Raw genomic sequence first — 24,326 nt, forward strand, 5'->3', positions numbered from 1 at the left:
ATCAGCATTAGCTATTGCCTTGCAGATGGCTTCACCATGCAATAGACCTGGCTTCTGATTGGCCAGCAGCTCCAGACTGGCAGGATTTCAGCCCCTGTTGAAGTTTGTTGATCTGGGAAGGCATTCTGCTATTTTGGTTCAGTGCTAGATTGGCACATGACTTCATGTATTTCCTGTAAAAGAAGTGAAGCTGCAGTACATCATACTGTATGACTCTACACCTATCCTGCTGCATGGACAAGCTTCCATTGCCTCCATTAAAATTAACATTCTATTGTAACACCCACCCACCTGGCCACGCTTTGTCATAGAGTATAAAGCTCCCAGTTGTCTGCATTTCCCTCTGGCTATTCCTTTCTCTCACTTGGTGTGTGTCTCCGTCTCTCTCTCTCTCTCTGTCTCTCTCTGTCTCTCTCTCTCTCTAATGTATACACAGCTCTCTCTCTATACCTCTCTCCCTCTAGCTGTGCTTTTCTTTCTCTCTGTCTTTCATCTTCTTTTTCAATCCCTTAGTCCCCCTCTCTCTTGGCTTCTGCAATTCCCTGTCTATGCTTCTGTCTGTATATATAAATATTGCCTAAATATTGCAATCTGTGTCTTTGTTTGTGCCTTCCTTCCCCTCTTGCTCTCTCAACCCCCCTCTCTCTCTTTCTCTCTCCCTCTCTCACTGCCTCTGACTCTCTCTCTGTCTCCCTCTCCCCATACTCTATTGGGCTTATTATCCCTGGAGCAGAGAAGATTAAAGGGTTGCCTTGTTGAACTGTTCAAAGGAATGAATAATTTTGACAAGGTAAGGAAGAATATTCTGTTTCTACTAGCTGGTATGTCAGTAACAAGGATCACAATTTCATAGTTATTAACAAGAGATCTTGGAGTGAGATGAGGAGAAACATCTCTACTCAGTGAGTTATTAGGATTTGGAATACGCTGCCTGGGAGAGTGGTGGAGGCAGATTCCAAAGGAAGTTTCAAAAGAGAGCCAAATATGTATTTCAAAGTGATGAACGTGAAGGCTATGGACATAGGGCTGGAGAATAGGACTAGCTGGGTAACTCTTATAGGAGCTGGTACAGACAAGATTGGTCAAATGGCCTCCTTTTGTCCTGTCATTCTATGATCCTGTGATTCTATCTGTTGGTGTGCATCTCAATCTTTCTCTGCCTCTGCTTGCATCCCTCACTCTGCCCCTGCCTATACCTCTTTCTCTACTTGTATCTCTCTCTGTCTCCCTCTGTCTCCCCACTCCTCTCTCTCTCTCTCTCTCTCTTTCTATTGCTCTGTCTGTGCATCTCTCTGCAAATAGGCCCCTCTGTCTCTCTATGCTGGTATCATCTGTACTCTCTGTCTCTTTGTTCTATATCTGTGTCTTGTGAGTCCCATTTATCTTTTGGGAGCAGATAACAGAAATAAAATAACCTGTGTTATGGATCACTGTTTAATTTATGTTTGGTTAAACTGGTGGAAATCCACATATTTTAAAAGTGTAGTCCTTTATTTGGAAGGGGGACAACAGCTTTATGGTTCAGAAACATTCCTCTGATGATTTAATATGGTTGCCTACATCATTGCTCATATAATAAAAAGAGTGATGTTTCTGGAATCTTGCTTCAGTTGGCCCAGAGCATTCTCAGTAACTCAGAACTCACAGCTTTAGCCTTCCAGCATGGTATCAGTTCCATCATTAGGGCCAAGCTAAAGTAGGAAGGATTTGCATAGACTGTTATTTGCGCATCTAGAATGGAAAATGAGACCTCCCTGTAGTTGTTTCACAAACAGAAAATAATTCCTTAAGAAGGAGATGGGGGGCCATAGTTAACCTTTATTTGTTTAGATTTCCATTAATGACTCTGTACACAAGTGGATAACTTGTTCCTAGACCTTTGCTAATACCACTCTATTGCAGCTGCTAGAAAGCAATCCAGTGAGTGATCTTTGGTGACCTGCTCACTGTGCCCTGGTCCTGCATGGCTGGATATTAAGCAACGTTGTTTGAGGCTCTACATCCTTAAGCTCACTTTGCACTATTCCGTGACTCAGTGTTTTACTGAGCACTATCATGCTGTTTGTCTATTTATCATTTTCAATGACTAAGTAAAGTTGAGAACTGCTGTATCTTCCTTGAATATGTACAAGTGAAATTGGACAAGTGATAAAATGATGGCCTTTTCCTTCAGTTGAGATAGCTGTTGTGTCAACTTGATAAGTGGCTGTGATCATGAAGACATGCAAGAATGTGCAAAAACCCTTTTGACAGTAATCTTGAGTTTACTTCTCAACAGAAAAGAGAGGTCATGTTTTGTGTACTGAATAAATCCATTTTAGATATTTTTACATGATTAGAGATTAATACTTCAACTTCAATTTAACATTAATTACATAAACTATAGATGTTTGCTGGAAAACCTCAACTTAAGATGTCTGTTTGTTAAGACAATTTTTTACTGTTGTTTACTTAACCCTTACAAATGCTTGAATGTCAGAAATGAAGTATGGTCAGCAGATGATGGCTCATGGCCCACATTGCTAACCTTAAGTACTGATATGTATTGCTTTGTTATACTCAGAACTCAACAGACACCATTTTCTTTCTTGACTTGCTAATTTAAAGATAGAAACAAATGTAACTCACTTGAAGAGAAAAACATGTTCAGAATCCTTTAGCATCTTGATCCTGGGGTATTCACTTCACTTCAGCATATTTCATTGGAGAATTGCTAGTCTTACAAGTACTCGAAATTCAGAAATACTCTGTTGAAATGGTTTCTAGTTTCAAAATTTCTTATTAAACATCATGGTCAAATTTACTCAATTACTTGATTTCTTTAAAAATCCCAAGATTTTGTAAAAATATGTGCTTATATTATACAGTGTTCCACATCAGACAGACTTGCATTCATGGACGTTCTTTTGTCTGCTTTGAGATTAGCAGTGACGCTCAGTTGGATACCACTGTATAATTATTTGTGCTATCAGTTGATCAAAATATCAGTAATTTTACTTTTCCTGTGCCACACTTTATAGTCTTGCTCAACTAGATTATACATTGTTAAAATTCAAGAAACTGATATTTGACTATCCATGGTTTTTGATTTGATCATTATTTTGAATGAGTAATTTAGTTGTTAATATTTTTATTAATTTTCACTGCCACTGATCTGGCTGCTCAACATATCGTGGCGATTAGACAATTCTGTCCTGGACCAAGAAGCTTTTTCATTTTTTATGGTCAGTGCTTGCCTTCACTGCACATCTATTATTTGCACTCACTCCCTTGTCACTTCACCTCTTTTCCAGTTGATAACCCTCTACATATCCATTTAGGCGATTAGTCGCTCTAAATTCAGGTAATATTAAATTTTCAGAACAAGGGTTGCCTTAACAGGGAGCCACTCAAATGTTGTAAACACCATTCAGTTAATACTTGAGGCAAATTTGTTAGCTGTGTCTGGAGCATAATGAGGAAGATTTAAGTTTTGATGAGCCTTGTAGCTATAGTGACAATGTGGAATTAGACTTGCTCTTTATAGCAAAATGGCTTGTCAAACCCTCCTGCTGAGCAAATGTCAGCAAAAGTGGAATTTGTTAATTGATATTAATAAAGCCATGTGATTAGCTGTCCTCCTTTCATTTCCTTTTCATTTTCACTTTTTTTTCCTTTTGATTTGTTTGCATGAAACTGGCTCCATACTTCGTTCTCCTTCAAGTGTGTTCCATTGTGATAAACGTATAATTGGATTGATTCAGGGGGAGAACTGGCAGGCACCTATTACGATGGGTTTTTTTTTTGGATATGCATACAGCAGAGGAGGAGTCCGTCAAAGACAAAAAGGGTGGAATGTCAGTCAGTCAGTACAAAACATTACAGCAAGAGTGCTTTCTGTTGTCAAGTGTTTCGATAAGTAACATCATTTGGATCTGTACCAGTGCAGTTAAAATTTATTCTCCACAGGATGAGAGTAATGGAGCTTACTACACATTGCAGTGATATTGAATGCAGACCACTGTGATCAGGAGGAAACCCACTAAGATATCATTTCACTTAAACATTGCATTACTTCCAGATAAAAAGAACTGCAATTTATGGATTTTCGACTAAAACCCGAGCGTAACTGATGTTTCCAGTTTGGATAATATTTCAGCAAGCAGTTTCCACAGATAGACTTTACCACACTGTGTCCAGCAGTAGGGAAGGAGGAACTGCCATGTCAGCATGATACTCTTTATATTCTATTCACTTTGTATCATGTGACATCAGCCAGAATTAAACAGGATTTTCAAACTGATGCTTTTATGTTTATGTAATCTGTTAACTGAATTTAACTTTTCATGAAGAGCATTGGAAAAGAAGACAAAGATTTTGTTTTCCATAACTGTGTCAGTAATACATACTAATGTATTTTTTAAATGAAAATTAATGTTGTATCTAGTTGATTGCGAATTCAAATGAGTTGATACCAATATTCCTGAATCAGTCGGATAAACCTTACCTCCCATAACATGCGGATTGACATCCTATCAGAGGTTAGATTCAGAAAATCTAGGGCAGTAATCAAAGCTACTTCAAACATGCTCATTTCTAGGTTGATAAGAAACAGGATAAAGACGATCTCTCTCTGCCAAAATAAATTTACCTGCTGTCATAGTCTGCATCATGAAGTCAAAGGCTATGCAATCAGAAGTGGCTCAAAGATAGAAGAAAGAGTGTGGTGGTGGAGGGTTGTTTTTCAGACCAGTGGAGTGCCACAAGGATCGGTGCTGGGTCCACTACTTTTCATCGTTTATATAAATCGTTTGGATGTGAGCAGAAGAGGTATAGTTAGTAAGCTTACAGCTGACACCAAAATTGGAGGTATAGTGGACAGCGAAGAAGGTTACCTCAGATTACAATGGAATCTTGAACAGATGGGCCAATGGGCTGAGAAGTGGCAGATGGAGTTTAATTTAGATAAATATGAGGTACTGCATTTTGGGTAAGCAAACCTTAGCAGGACTTATACACTTAATGGTAAGGTCCTAGAGAGTGTTGCAGAACAAAGAGACCTTGGAGTGCAGGTTCATAGCTCCTTGAAAGTGGAGACGCAGGTAGATAGGATAGTGAAAGCGATGTGTGGTATGCTTTCTTTTATTGGTCAGAGTATTGAGTACAGCAGTTGGAAGGTCATGTTGCACCTGTACAGAACATTATTTAGGGCCACTGTTGGAATATTGCATGCAATTCTGGTCTCCTTACTATCGGAAAGATGTTGTGAAACTTGAAAGGGTTCAGAAAAGATTACAAGGATGTTGCCAGGGTTGGAGGATTTGAGCTATACAAAGAGGTTGAAGAGGCCAGGGCTGTTTTTCCTGGAACTTTGGAGGCTGAGGACTGACCTCATAGTTGTCTATCAAATTATGAGGGACATGGATAGAGTAAATAGGCAAGGTCTGGTCCCTGGGGTGGGAGAGTACAGAACTAGAGGGTATGGGTTTAGGGTGAGAGGGGAAAGATATAAAAGAGACCTAAGGGGCAACTTTTTCATGCAGGTGGTGGTACGTATATGGAATGAGCTGCCAGAGAAAGTGGTGGAGGCTGGTACAATTACAATATTTAAAAGACATCTGGATGAGTATATGAATTGCAAGGGTTTGGAGGGATATGAGTCAGTTGCTGGCAGGTGGGACTACATTGGGTTGCGATATCTGGTCGGCATGGACAAGTTGGACTGAAGAGACTGTTTTCGTGCTGTATATCTCTATGACTCTGAGATGGCCTTGTGAACTTGACAGAAGAGTTAAAAGATCCCTGTAATTAATTTCAGCAGACGATGTGGAGAAACCTGTTCTTTTATTTTTCTTGACCTCTCAACAGTCCTTCCTGCACTGAATGGGCCTCCAGGCTATAATTTAAGTCAATGAATGATATAGTGCATGAGCATGCCATTCAGTTTATTGTGCTTGCTCCAGCTTTGTCAGAGATTTAACACCTTTTTCTTTGCACAGGTAATGATTGTATCTGCTTTTGCTGCCTCATTCCATCAAGGAATTCCCGATCATAATTATTTGCTCTGTCGCTACCCTCTGATTTCTGACCCTCTTGCTATCGAAAACTGTTTCTCCTCTTTATTCCATTCATATTGACCACTTCTATCCAGTTACCTCTTCTACTGGAGGAAAATGTCCCTGCTTCCGTAGTGTCAACATCGTTCATGTCATTGCAGTAAATGTACTGTGCATCTTTTTCAACGTCTTGCCACTTTCTGACAGTATCCAGCTGAGGCATAACCAATGTTATAGAAATTGTGAGCAGAAGTTCATTTTTACAAGAAAAAAATCATCTGATAATGATATCAAAGATTCCATATTTTATTCAATCTCTACTTGCCCGTCTTCCTTCAAAGATTTCTGGATATAAACTCCCAGGTCATTTTGTATATTTGCTTCCTTTTAAAAATTCTACCATTTAGGTTCAAGCTGCTCCATTCGTGAGGGCAGGGTGATGGCTCAATGGTTAGCATTGCTGTATCACAGTGCCAAGGACCTGGATTCAATTCCAGTCTTGGACCACTGTCTATGTGGAGTTTATACAGACTCCCTGTGTCTTCGTGGGTTTGCTCTGATTTCCTCCCACAGTTCAAAGAAGTATAGATTAAGGGAATTGGTCATGTCGAATTGTCCATAGTGTCCTGGGATGCCTAGGCTAGGTGGATTAGCTGTGGGAAATGCAGGATTACACAGATAGTGTTAGGGGGGTGGGTCTGGGTGGGATGCTGTTCGGAGGATTGTTGTGGACTCAATAGGCTGAATGGTCTGTTTCTACACTGTAGGGATTGCAATTCTATAATTCCTAACGTTGTATTTTATTTCACATATCCCCACATTAAATTTGATCTGCCATGTGCATGGCTATTTCACCAATATGTTAATATCTTTCTCATGTGTGGCTTTGCACCAACTAGTGATCCTGTTACTCACCTCTGTAGGAACACCACTATGTACATTCTTGCAATCTCAAAGTAAGCATTTACCAATGCACTTTATTATATATCTTTTAGTCCTGGTGTCTGCAGGGTGTCACGGACCCTTTAATCAAATAGGCATTTTTCTTTCTAATTTATCTGTCATCTGGCACTTTAGATTAGATTATTAGATTAGATTCCCTACAGTATGGAAACAGGCCTTCAGCCTAACATGTCCACACAGACCCTCCTAAAAGTAATCCACCCATTCCTCCTTACATTTACCCCTTACTAACACTATGGGCATTTAGCATGGCCAATTCACCTAACCTGAAAATCTTCGGATTGTGGGAGGAAACCGGTGCACCCGAAGGAAACCCACGCAGACACGGGAGAATGTGCGAACTCCAATCAGACAATTACCCGAGGTGAGAATCAAACTCGGGACCCTGGTGCTGTGAGGCAGCAGTGCTAACCACTTAGCCAAATGTTTTTGGAAAGTCAAGGTACGCAATATCAATGGCACTACCCTCATCATTCTTCTCTATTATTTTATCCTTATTATGTCAGTCAAACATGATTTGCCATTCACAAATCCCTGATGACTTTTAATTAATGTGTTCATACTTTCTTAACTTCCAATTAATGTTGCCTCAGTCTCTGGTCTCTAATTTTTCCTTCATGCTAACCATTGGCTGGTTTATCCATTCCTCCTGCTCCATTTTCTTTTTCAAATCTCTGAAAGAACCTTTGATACGGTAAGAGATTTGAAAGATCTACAATTGAAATTGGGAGCCAGGGCCTCGAGCCATTCTGTCCTTAAATTATTTATTTTGTAAATTTGGATGCATCCTAGATCAACTTGGTGACTTTTCCACTCTGAGGGTCGCCAGCTAATCCTGTGCAATACTACTGCCCATCTTATTTTTTTTCCTGCATTGACACAATCCTTTTGTGAAGTATGTCATATATATCCTCAATCTCTACAACAGGATGTTATCTGTATTCCCGATATGGTCAACCCTTTCCTCGACTGTACTTATTTACTCTATATATACTGATTAAAGATGTTTGGTTTCCCTTCTACTTTAAGTGCTAATCCACTTTCATTCCCTTTGCGACCTGCTTATTGGCTTGATAAATCTTCTCTACACTTTTATATGTTTGACTTGGTTCTCTAGCATCTTTTTAACTGACTGGAATCAGCCTAATCAATTTAGATCTATTTGTGTTTGTACTTTGTCCTTTTCCAGCACTGCTTAAATTGGTTCCATTCTGTTGGAAGCATCCTGTGAGACATACCTTTGACCAGTCCCTCTGACTTCAAGACTGGCACTTATGCCACTGGATCTGAAGCCTTCCCTCATACACCACTTCTCTAGTAACTTATTAGCCTGTTTTTATCCAATTATTCTAATAATCTGGAATTACCTATTCCGCTATAATCACTGCACTCTCACCCTCTGCCCTGGACTTCTGTGCCAGGTTTCAAGGCAGACGTGTAAGGGTATACTCTTCACTTGCCTGGATGGTTGTGGTTGCTACAACGTTCAAGAAGATTAATGCCATTCAGGACAAAGCAGCTCACTGGATTGGCACAACTTCCCTAAAGATGGCAGCAGTGTAGACTACCTACAGGATCCTTAGTCAACATCTTCTCAGTCAGTGGCATTGTGGGTCTACCTACAGAGCATGCACTACAGTCGTTCATGAATGCAGTTCACCACCACTCGCTCAGGGTAATTAAGGATGGGCTGGCTAAACCAATGATGCCCATATTCCATAAGTGGAATAAGCACATACATCTCACACCATAATTCTCTGTGTTGTGTGTGTGTGTCACTTTATTTTCACGAAGGCCTTGGCAAAAATGTGGATAATGCAGGAAAGAAAGTGGTAAAGAGGGGGTAGTTTCATTGCTTATATCAGCTCAATATTCAAGCCCATGCTGCTTTCTCAACATGCACAGATGAACATGTTCAGCAGCCAGACAAGATGATTGCCAACTTTCAGGTCATTTGCTGGTCAGTTGGCTCTTCCTCTGATTGGAGAGGATTTGGTTTGTTTCTGCAGTTTGTTAAAGTTACTGGAATCTACGGTGAATGTTGTAGTGTGTGCTGAAAGACTTAGTCCTGACACAGGATTCCTGTGTAAGTCACTTTCTCCAAGACAAGGGTGCAGCAAAATGGCTTCCTGTCACAATGCAACATGACAAGGAGGAAGAGCAGAGCTGATGTGCAGCAAGACATGGGTGAGTGGGGAGGGAGGGGTTAGGGGCCGAGAAGATCTTTCTGCAGCGAGAATCTTCAGAAAGCTGTTCTCCTATTTGAGCCTCAGCCTGGGACTGTATTCGCATGGCTGCACATCAGTAAGGATGTCTTCACTGATGTTTGCCACCTGCTATCTCGGAGCAAAGGTAATTGCTATTTGAAGGTGACTCTTGACAATGAACTTTTATTTACTGTTTTTTTTTGTCACACTGCTGTATAGCTGCTGTCAGCTTGAAACCAACCTTTTGCAAGATACAGAGCACTCAGTCTCCGCATTACAAGAGGATGAATATATTTCCTGTCTTCGAGATGGATTGACCATACAGCTTTCTGAGGAGTGCATGTTTTGCATGGTGCAGGATGCAATTGATTGTGTGCATGTCACTGTGTGGACACCTCATGTTAGCTTTTCCCTCGACAGCACATCAACTGAAAGGGATTTCACATTATGAACATCCAGATGGTGCACAGCAAAACAAAGTGAACTGTGGCAGGTTGATGCCTGATATTCTGACAGCAATCATGATGCCTTCATCTTCTGGCAGTCTACTGCACCGTTTGAGATACTATGGCAAACCAGAGCATAGTGGCAGTGCCAGCATCAGATATGTTTGAGACTTAGGTGCAGCATGCATGCACAAAAGCTAGGCTACCTGAAGAAAATGTCATAAAGCAGGCCATTGGGGTATAGGAACAAAGTTGCTACTACGTGCACAGCTGTGGTGAAGCCCTGCTATCATCATCATTGGCGGTCTCTCACAGACAAAAATGACTGTCTTCCAATTTTGGGGTGAGTCTGTTGATGACTATACAGCCCGATGCGGCTACCACAGGCTCTGTTACGCTCGGGGCAGAAAGTAGTCATGGGAAGGGGTGGGTAGGATGTTCTTGTGGCAGGGTGCCCCTTATGCTGTTTTCGCCTAGTTTCCGCCTTTTCCCCAACAGCAAATTCTCGAAGTTCTTGATGATTCCCAGATGCTTCTCTTGAATTTTGGGCAATCTTGGGGCCGTGATTCCCAGGTGTCTGTGGGAATGCTATACTTCACCAGTGAGATCTTGAGGATATATATCCTCAGCAGAGAGCATAGCTGAAAATGTGTTGCTGGAAAAGTGCAGCAGGTCAGGCAGCATCCAAGGAACAGGAGATTCGACGTTTCGGGCATAAGCCCTTCTTCAGGAATGAGAGCAGAGAGCATGTGTGAAATGAAGTCACAGCCCTTACCACTATCTATATGGCAACCAACTGAGGAGGATGAAACAACCACAAAGTCCCTTTCTGACCATTCTCTCCAGGAATTAATTGGCCCTTTATTTTCCATCTATCGCTGACCATTATGTGGTCAACATGATAATTGCGTAAAAGTAAAACGCCAACATATGACCATTCCAAACTAATTTTATGAAATTGATAGTCTGCCCTGAGCAATTTTGGGGCTGACTTGATGACAGACAACAGCATCGTCACTAGTGGAGTGGCAGTGGTGGCAAGATGGATGCTGTTCGTCTGAGAGACGACAATGGTTTAATGCTTCATAGACTCTCTGTCACTTCCCAGGTTTTTGGAAGACAGACTGTTGGTCAATGACAGTACCCTTCTACCTGCTTTGAACTCTGGTTTTTGTAACTGTGAGGTCAGCAAATTATGCTTGCTTTAGAGGAAGCTTAGATTCCATGGCATCAGGCTGACCTTGCGTGTAAAAGCTCTGAGCTGCCACAACAGCATCAGACACAGGCTGATCTGTGCCCTTCTCGAAAGGAAATTGAGACGTCAGATGTGACAACATTGTTGAACTCACTCTTGCTTTAATGGAGTTGGCCACTTTTCCCATATTGAAAAGGATAATTTCCTAGCTCTGTGCAAATTCCTGTGATGGTAGACTTCTGCATAACCATTGATATTGTACTCTGACATCCTCATAGGCCTGCAAATACAGTAAACATTTCATTGCACATAGCCATAAGCTTTCCACTGTAGCTAATCAAAGAATAAAGAACAGTACATGATATATGATTCTTTTATAAACTAAAAGCCTTTTGCCTCTACATGGTACATACCTTCCTATTCCATGCCTTTCATATATCTATCAACATGCCGGTTAAACATTACTATTGTATCCACCTCCACCACCTCCTTGGCAACACATTCCAGGCACTTACCACCTTCTCTGTAAAATGGTTTGCCTCTCGCATCTTCTTTAAATTGACCCTTTTTGCCTTCAACCTGCTAGGAATTGACATTTCTACTCTGAGAAAATGACTCTAACTGTCCATTCCATCTATGCCTTTCACAATTTTGTCCATTCCTATCCGGTCACTTCGCATCCCTCGATGTTCGGTTGAAAAATTCTATTGATCAACAAAGTTCTCTGCAGCAGAGTTCATGTGTAACCTTGCCTTCTAATGAACTGTAAGCTGTGTCCCCGTGACCCCTTCACTGGTCACAGGTTATTTCTGCCCAGTGGCTCACGACATTTAGATCTCACCTCTATGTTTCCTTTCTTTTCCTTAAATCTCACTTTTGTTAACTGGTCTTTTGTGAGGAACTCTGTCAAACATTTTCTTACAGACCATATCTGCATTCCCTGCAGTTTTCTCTGTTGCTTGATCCAAAACAAATTGCAATTAGTTTAGTCAACACAATCTTTCACTGGCTCTCCTTAATTACCTTAAACTTCCCAAATCCTTGTGGATTTTTTCTCCCTCTTTATTGTATGTATAACTTACTATTGCAATTAGGTGACGGGATGGGGGGGGGGGGAGCGCAAACGATTTCCCTCTTTCACACTACTCACCTGATTGTGTCAAGTTTTTTGGAAAGGAATTATTTGCCAGTTCAATCAGTGTTTTACCGTTTAAGTGCTGTGACCATAAAAGATACAATCAGAAGTGTTTTCTTTAGTTTTTATTAAAGAGAAAATATTTTTTTTATTGTATTCATTACAAACTATTGCATCACATACTTTAGTCTCTAATCATGTATCATCCTTTTATGTCCCTAATAGGTGCCAATCCCCTTGTACTATGACTTTGTATACTCATAGAAGTCAGTTGGAATCTATTTTCATGTTATATTGCTATTCTGTTCTCAAATTCTCTGGCAGGTGCATTTTCCTCCTCCTACCCCCTCAACCTGTTATATTGGGCCTTTTCTTGTCTTGAAGAATTCACCAAATTTTCCCTTATTGATTATGTTTGTCAACCCTCATCAACCAAGCTCTGTATCTCCTTTCCCTTTGTGGAAGTTAGGTTGATAAATAACTTCTGTAGGTTTTCAAAGTCCAAAGTGATGGTAGTGGAAGTTTTTTAATGGCAGTTTCTTGCCATTTGCTATGGAGATCATGAAGAGTAGTTTAAAAAAGAACCATCTGATTCCGACTGTATTAGATGTCCTAAAAGCATGCTCCCATCTATGTTGAGATTCATGTTTCTTCTGCTCGAGTTTATTTGGAAAGCCAGCATGTGCATGATAGATTTAATGATCTAATCCAAGCCATAATGACTGACTTGAAATTTTAATGTCAGCTAACACAACCTAGGCACAGTCTTTCCTTGATTCTATTAACCTTGTACAATAAAAAAAAAAGCATCAAATGACTAAGCGCAATGCCATAGCCAATTTTACCAAGATTTTGGCAGAAGATTTAGACATATTTTTTCAGTTGCCACACCTATTTTGCTACATTAAGCCCAAAACTAGGAAAAGATTAACATATAATTCAAGAAGACTGCAGCAAGAAATGAGGAGGTAGCCATTGATGAACGATCAAGGACAATATTTAAAATGGTCAACCGGACACAGTTTGTTAAAAGAATGAACTCCTTTTTTTGGGGGAAAAAAGATTCATTCTCTGTTTTTTATGTCAGGAATGGAAATGCATTGTGTCCAATACATGGTCTAAAACAAATCCACCATTTTACATACTTGAGAAAATTGTGAATAAGTTTAAATAACTGCAGGGCAAACCAAGTGGAGTTACAGGCTAGATAATTTTGGCGTGGTACTCTTCTACAAATACTTGCAGCAGTTTTCTACCAAGAATCCATCTGTCATTTTAATAGCTGAAGACTGCTTTGAAGTGAAACTTAATTTCAAGTCATGAATCCCTCACAGAAACCTATCAGGGGGAATAGCTCTTGTGAAGCTTGCAACATTCAATAGCCCATATAACATTGGGGGCATGCATGTAGATATTAGCAGGAAATGTCAGTGGGGTTTGCTGAGTTAATTGTATATTCTGATTCCTGGGCCCTTTCAGGGGAAGGCTATGACATTTCATACATATTATATTATTCAAAGGTGCTCGATTGGAATGCATATTGGTTAGGTTGCAAAGCTACGCTGTAAACGTGGCTCAGCTATAATCTCAACTAATGAGGTGGGACGATGCACTTTCTGTGAGCATAAGCAATCCGAAGTGGAGTAGTGTATCAATCATAAAGAGCAGAAAGTGTTGGAAATTCTCCGCATCTGTGAGAGAAAAAACACTTAATGTTTAGGTCACTGACCAACAGAATTGCTCATTCCAATATTTTTTGTCTTTGGATGAAAAGCATCCATACTATTTTGCATTTATGGACTACCCATCTACTAGATTTTTATCTGTAACTATAAATTTGACCATAAAATGAAAGTACTGTATGAAGAAGCTGAAGGTTGACCTAATTCTACCGTTGGTTTATGCTGTACACAGTTTGGTATGCTGCATTCATACCATAAATCTTTGTTAGATTTTTAGTCCTTCTAACCCTTTTTTTCCATACACTTCAGCTGTCTGAACTTGACTAGATTTGTAGACAAGTCCTTCTTTCCATAGGTATTACAGTTAGTGTTTTCACTTTCACTGATGTCTGGGAGAAATACATAGTTTTCCCAGGAAATATAAAAATGAAGCGGTTTAATAAGAATATGACTTTTTCGATTCTTTCTGACCTTTGTCTTTCTTGGATCTTTCCTCGTAGCAAAGTAATCCTTTACTTACTTAGGTTTTTCCTTTTGTCATTGACTTTGGTTTTCAGTTGTTAAATAAATTGATTTAAAAATAATTGAATTAGCAAATAATGATAGTTGGCATTTCAATGTTGTGGAATTTTTGCAACAGAATGTAAATAACTAGAACATTTTTTTCTAAACTATACACTATTGTCTCTTTGTTCCTGTTATGCCACCAACTATAGAGGTATCTGTTGCATTAGCATTCTTCACGAGTTCCACACTGCTGCACTTCAAACATTACAGGCAGACACGTCTCTTGAAGAGCTCAGATAACTCCCTCGTTTGAAAAGGGCACACTGATAAATATCTTCAAAAATGGTGACAGACATGATGCAGAATTTAAATACCTGTTTTTTTTCCCCCAACTCAAATAGCTGCTAATTAGATGCACACTTAGGCAAATAGTGCAGTATATTTGAATTGAGTGGCATCGCTCCTCCTTCATGCAGCTGCCCAAATCAACTGACTTATCATCGCCATGATTTCCACCGGGATGTAATTTGTGTGACTGAGGCTGGTTTTAACTCATTACGTTCCTGATGGAAGAATAGGAGAAGCCAGTACCAAAATAAATTTAAGACAGAAAAATGCTTATTTTCATTGTAGTTCACACAACAGGAGCTTCACCCTGAATGTAATCTGTGGTATGTCTGTCTTATATACGTTTAATACTCAACCCAGAGATGTTCCTTTTGTTCACGATCATGAAATCGCCCAAACAGTAGCCAAAAATGATATTTGAGTGGGTGTTTTTCAATGTAGCTATCAGCATGTTGACCTGTAACTTCAAAATTGTCGAATAGTGGTAAATTATGCAGTCATTTTGGAATTCTAGTGAACATTTGATCTGTATTTCCATACTTTGAAATTTTTTACAACAGACTGAGCTTCAAGTTGACACAGCTACTTCTGTGCAGGAACAGAAGTAGACCATTCATCCCTTCACAAATGTTCTGCCAGTTAATTAGACCACAGTTGATCTACAACTTAACTCAATCTTTATTCCATATCCCTTCAAAACTTGACACCACTAAATCCTCTCCGTGCCAGTCTTGACCCTGTTTTGAGGATTTGAGTTGCGAATTTTAACTTCTTTTTGGATAACAATCTATTTCCAGATTTCATTAATTAATGGTCAGTTGATGCCACCTTGTTATGGGTTCTCTCACTGGAGAAATGTTTCCATTTTCTTCTCAATTGACCCCTCAATCATTTCAAGACGCTGACTAGAGCACCACTCAACCTTCTAGCACAATTGGAGTTTATGCAACCTTGTCTCATGATGTAACTCTTTAAGGCCTGTTTGTAGCGAATGCAAGCTTGAGAAACACACCTCATTTTCTGCTGAGGCAGGTAACAGCTCCTTTGACACAATATTAAATTCCATAACTTCAGAGTCTAAAGATACAGCATTTGCTCTCCATTTTTCTTGTCTCGTTTGTATCTTGTTTACTTTTGCTCTCAGTGGAGAGAATGCATTCTCTTCCTTCCACACATTAATTTGCACCCATTTTACATCTCTTTTTCTCCTTCACCACTATTAACAACCCTTTTCTCTTTTACATTGAGCCTCCACACTATCTGTTCCCTTTGCCCCTCCTCAGCCTCTGTCTAAAGTTTTTTTAGAGATTTTTTTTAGAGTTTTTATAAAGATTTCCAACCCACTTCAGTTCTGAAAAAGTCATAATGGACTTGATACAGTAGCTCTGTTTCTTTCTCCACAGATGATGCCAGACCTGCTGAGTTTCTCCAGCAGTTTCTGTCTTTGTTTCAGATTTCTTATGTGTGCAGCATTTTGTGTTTTCCTGACATAAGTTTTTAAAGCATTTTTATGTGTACAGCTATTTTTAAAAAAAAGCACGTTTCAAGGGTGTTTGTTGTAAACAGTCACTAGTTAGTACTAATTATTGTCAATGGTACTAAAGCTTTCTGGATTGTGCTCAACAGGACAAATGTAAGAATGCCCAATTTCAAATGATCGTGGTAATTTATACTGCAGGAGGAAAGAGTTCTGATTGGATGGCAAGTTAACTCTAATTAGCAGATTGACCTGATAGATACACTAATTTTTTTTAGTTGATCAGTTGGTCTTGTAATATGGCTCTCTCACATTTGCTAGAAGAGTCCGATATTAATTTGTAGGGACTTGGTGTCTGCAAGCAAAGGCATAAGCTTAAACCTTGCATCATTTATGAATTATCAAAGAACTTGGGGTCATCTATCGTTCCTTATTGCTTGTCCCTTGTCAACACCTTAGCCAATCAGAACCAGCTTACCGACTAATCAGCATCCTTTCTCATGTGGTATAAATTATGTATTTTTTTAAAATTTGGCACTGTTGCATTTTGTCCTGATGAGTGAAAGACAATAAGCTTTGGCAGCTTTTTTTTCTATTTTCAGCAATATTTATGTTTTGTATTGTGTAGAAGTTGGGTGTGTCTGTAAATTATAATGAGTGAAATATGTCATGCTGTTTGTTTTTATGGCATGAATACTGTTCACTATTTTCTCATGCAAAATGTTTAGATTTCCAGCTTTCAAACCTCTATACATTAAAATTTCAGATATTATTATCCTTACTAATTATCATAAACTGGTGAATCGCCTGTGGCTTTGCCTACTGTTGGAAGGAAAATAATTCATCATTGTTTGCTGTAACAGTTACAGGGTTTCCTCTTCAGAATTACTAGTTGTGCTGATTTAATTGCACTGTGATTGCTCAAACATTATCAATTCAAGAATTGCATCAATAGATACTTGACTTCTTACTTTAATAAAAATTAGATTAGAGTGGGAGTGATAAATTCTAACAGAAATATTATATTAAATTATAATTGTACTTTCTAGAATTTGTCAAAGCATAACACACTCTAACTGGCTTATGCTCAATGGTGTTGCCATTGTGTCAGGAAATTCTGAAAACAAATGATGTAACAGTTAGGGAGTAAAAATACCACAATCTGTTAATAGTATAAATAGCAAATTACATATTGATATGTACTGATGTGACTCTACCAAGGAGTTTCTGTGGTAGCATCTTCCCTCAACATTGACAGGTTGTTGAAATTTTGTGGTTTTAATGGTGTCATGGCGGCTCAGTGGTTAGCACTGCTGCCTCACAGCACCAGGATCCTATGTTCGATTCCAGCCTCAGGCGACTGTCTGTGTGGAGTTTGCACATTCTCGCTGTGTCTGCATGAGTTTCCTCAGGGTGCTCTGGTTTCCTCCCACAGTCTAAAGATGTGCTAGTCAGGTGAATTGGCCATGCTAAATTGCCCATTGTGTTAGGCGCATCATTCAGAGGGGAAATGGGTCTGGGTGGGTTACTCTTCGGAGGGTTGGTGTGGACTGGTTGGGCCGAAGGGCCTGTTTCCACACTGCAGGGAATCTAATCTAATCACCATGTTATTCTTGTGTTTTCTCAGTTGTCTATTTAATTGGTTGTTGATCAGTTTGTGCCTCTGTACCAAAGAATAAATCATTTGAACCTCCCACAAATAATTTATTGAACTGTTTATTTCACTATTTTGTCTCATACTCTCACAATTAATGTCATTGATCTTTTAAAAAATGTGTAAAAACTCTTTAAGAACTAGTGTAAATTGGCTACACTGATTGAAACATCATATTTTGCACAAAACAATGTTAAAATGTTTTTTTTAAACGATGCTAATTTATTAATTAATTAAATGGACTTACACCTCCACTTCCTCTGCTCTATTCTGAAGCAAGTTATCATATTCCATGGCCTTGCTCAGGAGTCACGTGTGGTCTTATAGTCCAGAAAGTAGAGTCGCAGGTAGATAGGATAGTGAAGAAGGCATTTGGTATGCTTTCCTTCATTGGTCAGAGTACTGAGTACAGGGGTTGGGAGGTCATGTTGCAGCTGTACAGGACATTGGTTAGGCCACTGTTGGATTATTGCGTACAATTCTGATCTCCTTCCTATCGGAAAGATGTTGTGAAACTTGAAAGGGTTCAGAAAAGATTTACAAGGATGTTGCCAGGGTTGGAGGGTTTGAACTATAGGGAGAGGTTGAATAGGCAAGAGCTGTTTTCCTTGAAGGGTCGGAGGCTGAGGGGTGACCTTATAGAGGTCTATAAAATCATGAGGGGCATAGATAGGGTAAAAATACAAGGTCTTTTCCTTGGAGTGGGGGAGTCCAGAACTAGAGGGCACAGGTTTAGGGTGAGAGAGGAAAGATGCAAAAGAGACCTAAGGGGCAAATTTTACACCTAGAGGGTGGTGAGTGTATGGAATGAGCTGCCAGAGGAAATGGTGGAGGCTAGTACAATTGCAACACTTAAAAGGCATCTGGATGAGTATATGAATAGGAAGGGTTTGGAGGGATATGGGCTGGGTGCTGGCAGGTGGTACTAGATTGAATTGGGATATCTGGTCGGCATGGATAAATTGGACCGAAGGGTCTGTTTTCGTGCTGTACATCTCTGAGTCTATTATAGTCGATGCTCTGACCGATGAAGGAAAACATGCCTTTTTCTCTATCCTATCTATCTGTGACTCCACTTTCAAGGAACTATGAACCTGTACTCCAAGGTCTCTTTGTTCAGCAACACTCCGCAGGACCTTACCATTAGGTGTATAGGTTCTGCCCTGATTTGCCTTTCCAAAGTGCAGCACCTCACGTTTATCCAAATTAAACTCCATTTGCCACTCCTTAGCCCATTGGCTCATCTGATCAAGATCTGTTGTACTATGAGATAACCTTCTTTGTTGTCAACTACACCTCCAATTTTACTGTCATCTGCAAACTTACTAACCATACCTCCTTTGTTAACATCCAAATCATTTCTATAGATGGCAAAAAGCAGCGATCCTTGTGGCACAACACTGGTCACAGGCCTCCAGTCTGAAAGGCAACCCTCTACTACCACCCTCTGTCTTCTACCTTCGAACTAGTCTGTATCTAAAATGGCTTGTTCGCCCTGTATTTCATGAGATCTAACCTTGCCAAACAGTCTACCATGAGGAACCTTGTCGAACCCCTTACTGAAGTCCATATACATCACGTCCACTGCTCTACCCTCAAGTCCTCTTTGTTACTTCTTGGTTGGGATGTAACAGCTTTCCCATGACTTCTCTGTATTCTTGAGGTTGCTGGAACCTCAATAAGCTATGTGCTGATAAACACTTGTAACCTATTTGGTGATCATTCTTTTCACAGAAGGGGCACATTATCCCATCTCTACTAGCTGTTTGCTTGTGGCATCCAAAGACAGGATTTAAATCTATGGCTGTGTGAAATCTAACCACTGAGTGAATCAGTATACAACCTGGAAATTATCCTTCTGTCTTGATCATGTTTAGTGCAGATTATTTCTCTGGAAGTATGACCATGAACCACAGAAGGAGATATTAGGGTAGGTAATATAGTTTAACATGGGTCTTAAAGGAGGAATGCAATTAGAGTGGTGGAAATTTTTAGGCAGCGAGTTCAAAGCTTAAAGCCCAGGCAGATGAATTGGTGCCAAGTGACTAAAATTGGAGATGTTCATGTACCAAGCATTAAAGGGGTGTGACTGTTTCAGATGATTGAGATACTGAACGAGATTTGAGATACAGGGAGGAGAAAGGTTGTCCTCTGCTCCTTTCTTCACTATCCACAATTCTGTATGGATAGAAACCTTGTACAGGCTACAAACCCATTAGAAGAGCCCATCTGCAGGCAACACAGGCATGTATGAGGGTTTTGGTAGCAGATGAACTGAGGCAGAAGCCAAAACCTACAGTCTAGGCAATTGAGTGCACAGGCATTAGTGATGTGGCAAAGGGGTGAAAGGGCACTTCGTCCAGATCAGAATAAGAATTTGAGACAAGGCCAATATAGTTGTGCCATGTCAATGAGAAGGGGTGAGGCCACAGAATGATTGAAAACTAACAATGTGGATTTCAAATATGAGGCAATGGAAATTGGGAGCTTATGTAGATCAGCATGAACACACACGAAGAATGCATGTGTCTACTCATCCTTGTAATTGTAAAATTCAGGAGGTTTGAGTATGATGAGGTTAAACAAGAAAAGGAGAGTGATCAAGTGAGAATTAGAATATATTAAGTCTATAACTGACAAAGACATGGATGAGAGTTTTTATAGCGGATTTGTGAAGGTAGAGGTGAACATCGTAAGAGAATCATGTCGAAAGATTTTGTGATAGAATAGATGTTCAGATTTGTTCAGAGAAAATACAATTCTGAATAATCTGGTACAATTGAGAGAATGGAGATTGGGTGACGTTACAGAGATTGACCTGAAAACCACAGGCAACTTTTTTGCTTTGGCCTTCAGATTGTTTTGAGAGAAGAAGCTTGTTACAAAACAAGACTGGATCTTGCAGATGCAGTCTGGCAATTCAGACGCAGTGGGTTGGTCAAGGGAAATACAGAAGAGTGAAATTATTGGAATTAAAATGGAAACTGACTACACAGTTATGGATAATTTTGAGCATGTGGAGATATCAGAACTAGCTGTGGGGACTCTTGATGTGAGGAGGGAATGGGAAAAGATGCAGTTAGCATTGTTTAGGGTCATATTAGGGCTAGTCGCATTGTAGGCACTCTGAAGGAATTGTTGCAGTATGTTTTCTAGCAAAGTGCACTAGATGGAAAAAGATAAGTACATTAAATTGAAATGAAACAGTTAATCTAACATATTAAAATAAGTCTTGTGGTGTAGTCGTATTGTCCCTACCGCTGAGTGCGAAGGTCCAGGTTCAAGTTCTGCCTGACACAGATATGCATTTATAACATGTCCAAATATGTTGATCTTTTTTAAAAGGATGTAATAAATCTGAGGAGGAGTTCGCTTTTAAATGCTGTTTCTTGGCCCCTCCTAAAAAATCAGGTGCACAGAAACCAGCTAAAATTAATTACACCGATTCTTTTAAAAACTTGGAATATGTTTTCCTTGATTGAAGGTGGCGCTTAAACCCTGAGGTAGTTCATCATGCTTAATTAATCTGATGCCATGCTCAATTTTAATTAAAAATACTTCTTGTCATGCAGCCTTCCTCGTTGAATACTCACCACCAACAACAATGGTTAGATTTAAGTAAAGAAGGAATGATGATTTGAATGAATCACAAAAAATGCACACTGGTCAGATTCAGTTAACTTACTAGTTACTACTAGGATGTTAATTGTTGCTTTTCTCTCGCTCTCTCTCTCGCGCTCGCTCTCGCTCTCTCTCTCTCTCTCTCTCTCCGAAACATGCCATTTCTGTTACTAAGCATTGCACACCCTAAGGTAAAAACAATGACTGAGATGCTGGAAACCAGATTCTGGATTAGTGGTGCTGGAAGAGCACATCAGTTTAGGCAGCATCCAAAGTGCAGCAAAATCGACGTCTCGGGCAAAAGCCCTTGCACTCCCTAGCTATCTGAGCTAAGTAGCCCTATCAATAAGATTGTGAGGGGACTCGATTCATATCTGCAGTAAATTTAATATTATTTTCATAGGCTATGTTACAGTTTGTTATCTCTAAGAATATGTCAAAATACTGCAAATGTTTTACAATGCATTTTATTATTTCATTTTGGAGAGCATTAAATACCACTTAATGCTGAAGCAGTGTGTTAGAAGGATAATGTCACCTTGCACTCTTCAACATTACCTAAAATTATTTAGATCCCTTTAGTGCCATTTTCATCAAGCTGTTAAAAATTGAAGTTTGTTGATTATTTAAAAAAATAGTATGGGCCAATCCTAATGTAATAACAAATGATAGCCCATCTTGAAGAGCAAACCACACATCAGCCAATATGTCATCCCAAAGCAAAACATTGTGTGCCAGTATTTAGAAATAAGAATAACTGGAAGTGCTGGCAGAGCTCAATAGGTCTTTTAAAACCTGTGGAGAGAAACGATTGACATTTCAGATCAATGACCTTTCATCAGAAACATGAACTTGAAAGTAAAATGCCAGCACAAAAGACGGGAGATTGTCTGCCAACGTAGATCACCTACTGTATCTTTTTGAGAGTGTTTCCATTCTTCGAGAAAAATATAATCATTTCAGAAACCAGAAATGATACATCAGTAATAGGAAATGCTAACCTCTTCTTTTCAAAAGTGCCTGGTTAAAAGGTCCAGTTGATAGCCAAGAGGCTAGTAAATAGCTGTACAAGTCAACTCTTCATTCTTTTCAGCCTGTTTTGCCACGTAATGATTTGCTTATCTATTCTTTCTCCCTTACATTGTCGGATATGATTCCATTTACCAAATTTTTCCCTTCTCACTGTATCTGCATTCCTATATATGGGATTCAGTTAGCTCCGTTGTCTGAATGGCTACTTTGCAAATGCATCATGATGCCAACAGCATGGGTTCAATTTCTGTGTCAGCTGTGTTTACCATGAAGGTGACCCTTAGATTAAACCACCACCAGTCGTCTCTCTCCAGTGAGAGACCAGTCCTATGGTCCATTGGACTATGATGACTTTACCTTTATTCTGGACTCTTTGTGTCCACCAGCTGTGAAAGCGCTGTCATTTTAGCCAAGGCTTTCAATCGATGAGACCTCAGCACTGATACCTGTGGCACTCCTCCAGTTACGATTTGCCCATCTTAAAAAGATCCCCTTTATCATTACTCAGTTTCTGCCATTCAGTGAAAACGTGACAGGTCTGATAATCCTGAACTCCATATTCCTGGCTTATACTATGGCGCTTATTTACCTGAACAATTAGAAATCTGTCCACCTCACCCCTAAATTTACTTAATGACCTAGCCCAGACATCATTTGCAGAAAAGAATTCTACCAATTCGCTAGCCTTCGAGGAAAGAAACTCCTCTTCATCTTTCTCCTAACTGTTGTCATTGGGCATACAGCATATTCCCAACCTCTGACTTCTTTCATTTGCTATTTCTCATCCAACAAAATGAACCTGTGTTGTGATTGTCTAAACCAAGATACTTTCTTATTACTCGAATAATAACATCATTGATTAACACTGCTACCCCATCTCATTTTCCTTCTTATCCTTTGACATGTCAAATCCCAGAACATCAGATCCTTGCCATGGTCATTTTGCAACTATGACCTGAATTTTCATGAAGCTTGTTCAAAGATTCTGTCATTTCCTGTCATTAGTTTTCTAGTCTCTTTCACTAAATGAAAGTGGGAGTCAGGAAAATTCCAAATTTTGTATGCCTACATCAGGAGAATATGCAAACAAATACACTATTTTCTTTATGCTGTGGGGCCAATGGCACTTCCATAAGGCCAGCTTACTTGGGAAAGAGGTCACATGGGCTACTGGGTGCTGAGGTATGTAATTTAAAAGGTCCTTCTTAGTGCTGTAGGACTTCACACTGATATAACTGAAATGAAAGGCTACTTTGCTCATACTCCTCAGACATTGTTAATACCTCACCCATGCTGTCCCATGCTTACATTGTTAACCAAACCCCTCACCCTTTAACTCATACCTATCTCACATCCACTGTGCTAAGCTATATCATTTCCATTAACACACCAAATACCATAAAATCAATGAATCTAAATACTTACAAAATGTCATTTTTTTCATTGCGCATTTTTTTTACTATGCAATGCCGTTTTCAATTATTCAGACCCTTTAAAATAGCAAAAGCAGAAACTGTAAGAACTTGAAAACTTATAGCTTTATGTAATTGACTGCAGACAGCAGACATACCAGTCAGAGCAGTATTCTCCCTTGGGTCAAATATTTCAACAGATTAATGGATTTCTGGGTTTTTAGCCAAGGCTCAGTATGTATTCTTGGCCATTACCAGAAAGTACTCAGTCACTCTGATGCAGTTCTCAATCAAGTCGAATAACTAATAAAAATGAGTTTTAAACCATACTGCGCAGGAAAATTATTCAGTTTAATCTATACTATTTAACATGATTGCCATTTTTTTTATTAAATTGAAATTTTAAAACACTCAATTCCGGGTAGAACTAAGAATAGAACACCACAGGCACAGCTCCTTTAGTCCACCAAGACTGCACCGACACATGATGCCTTTCTAAACTTAAAGCCTCTTGTCTTTACATGGTCCTTGTTCCTCTCTTACCTGCTTTTTCATATATCTGTGCAGCAAACCTAGTAATCAGGCCACCTATGTTTTCCTCCAAATCATTTA

At 39.5% G+C, this 24,326-nt stretch overlaps 1 protein-coding gene across 4 annotated transcripts in view; it reads left to right on the plus strand.

Moving 5' to 3' along the window:
- The window catches only part of adgrl3.1 (adhesion G protein-coupled receptor L3.1), a 653,616-nt gene that overhangs the window by 306,207 nt on the left and 323,083 nt on the right, over positions 1-24,326 (plus strand). The window lies entirely within an intron of this gene.

Source organism: Hemiscyllium ocellatum, chromosome 2, assembly GCF_020745735.1.
Source record: "Hemiscyllium ocellatum isolate sHemOce1 chromosome 2, sHemOce1.pat.X.cur, whole genome shotgun sequence".
In the NCBI taxonomy this organism is placed as follows: Eukaryota; Metazoa; Chordata; class Chondrichthyes; order Orectolobiformes; family Hemiscylliidae; genus Hemiscyllium; species Hemiscyllium ocellatum.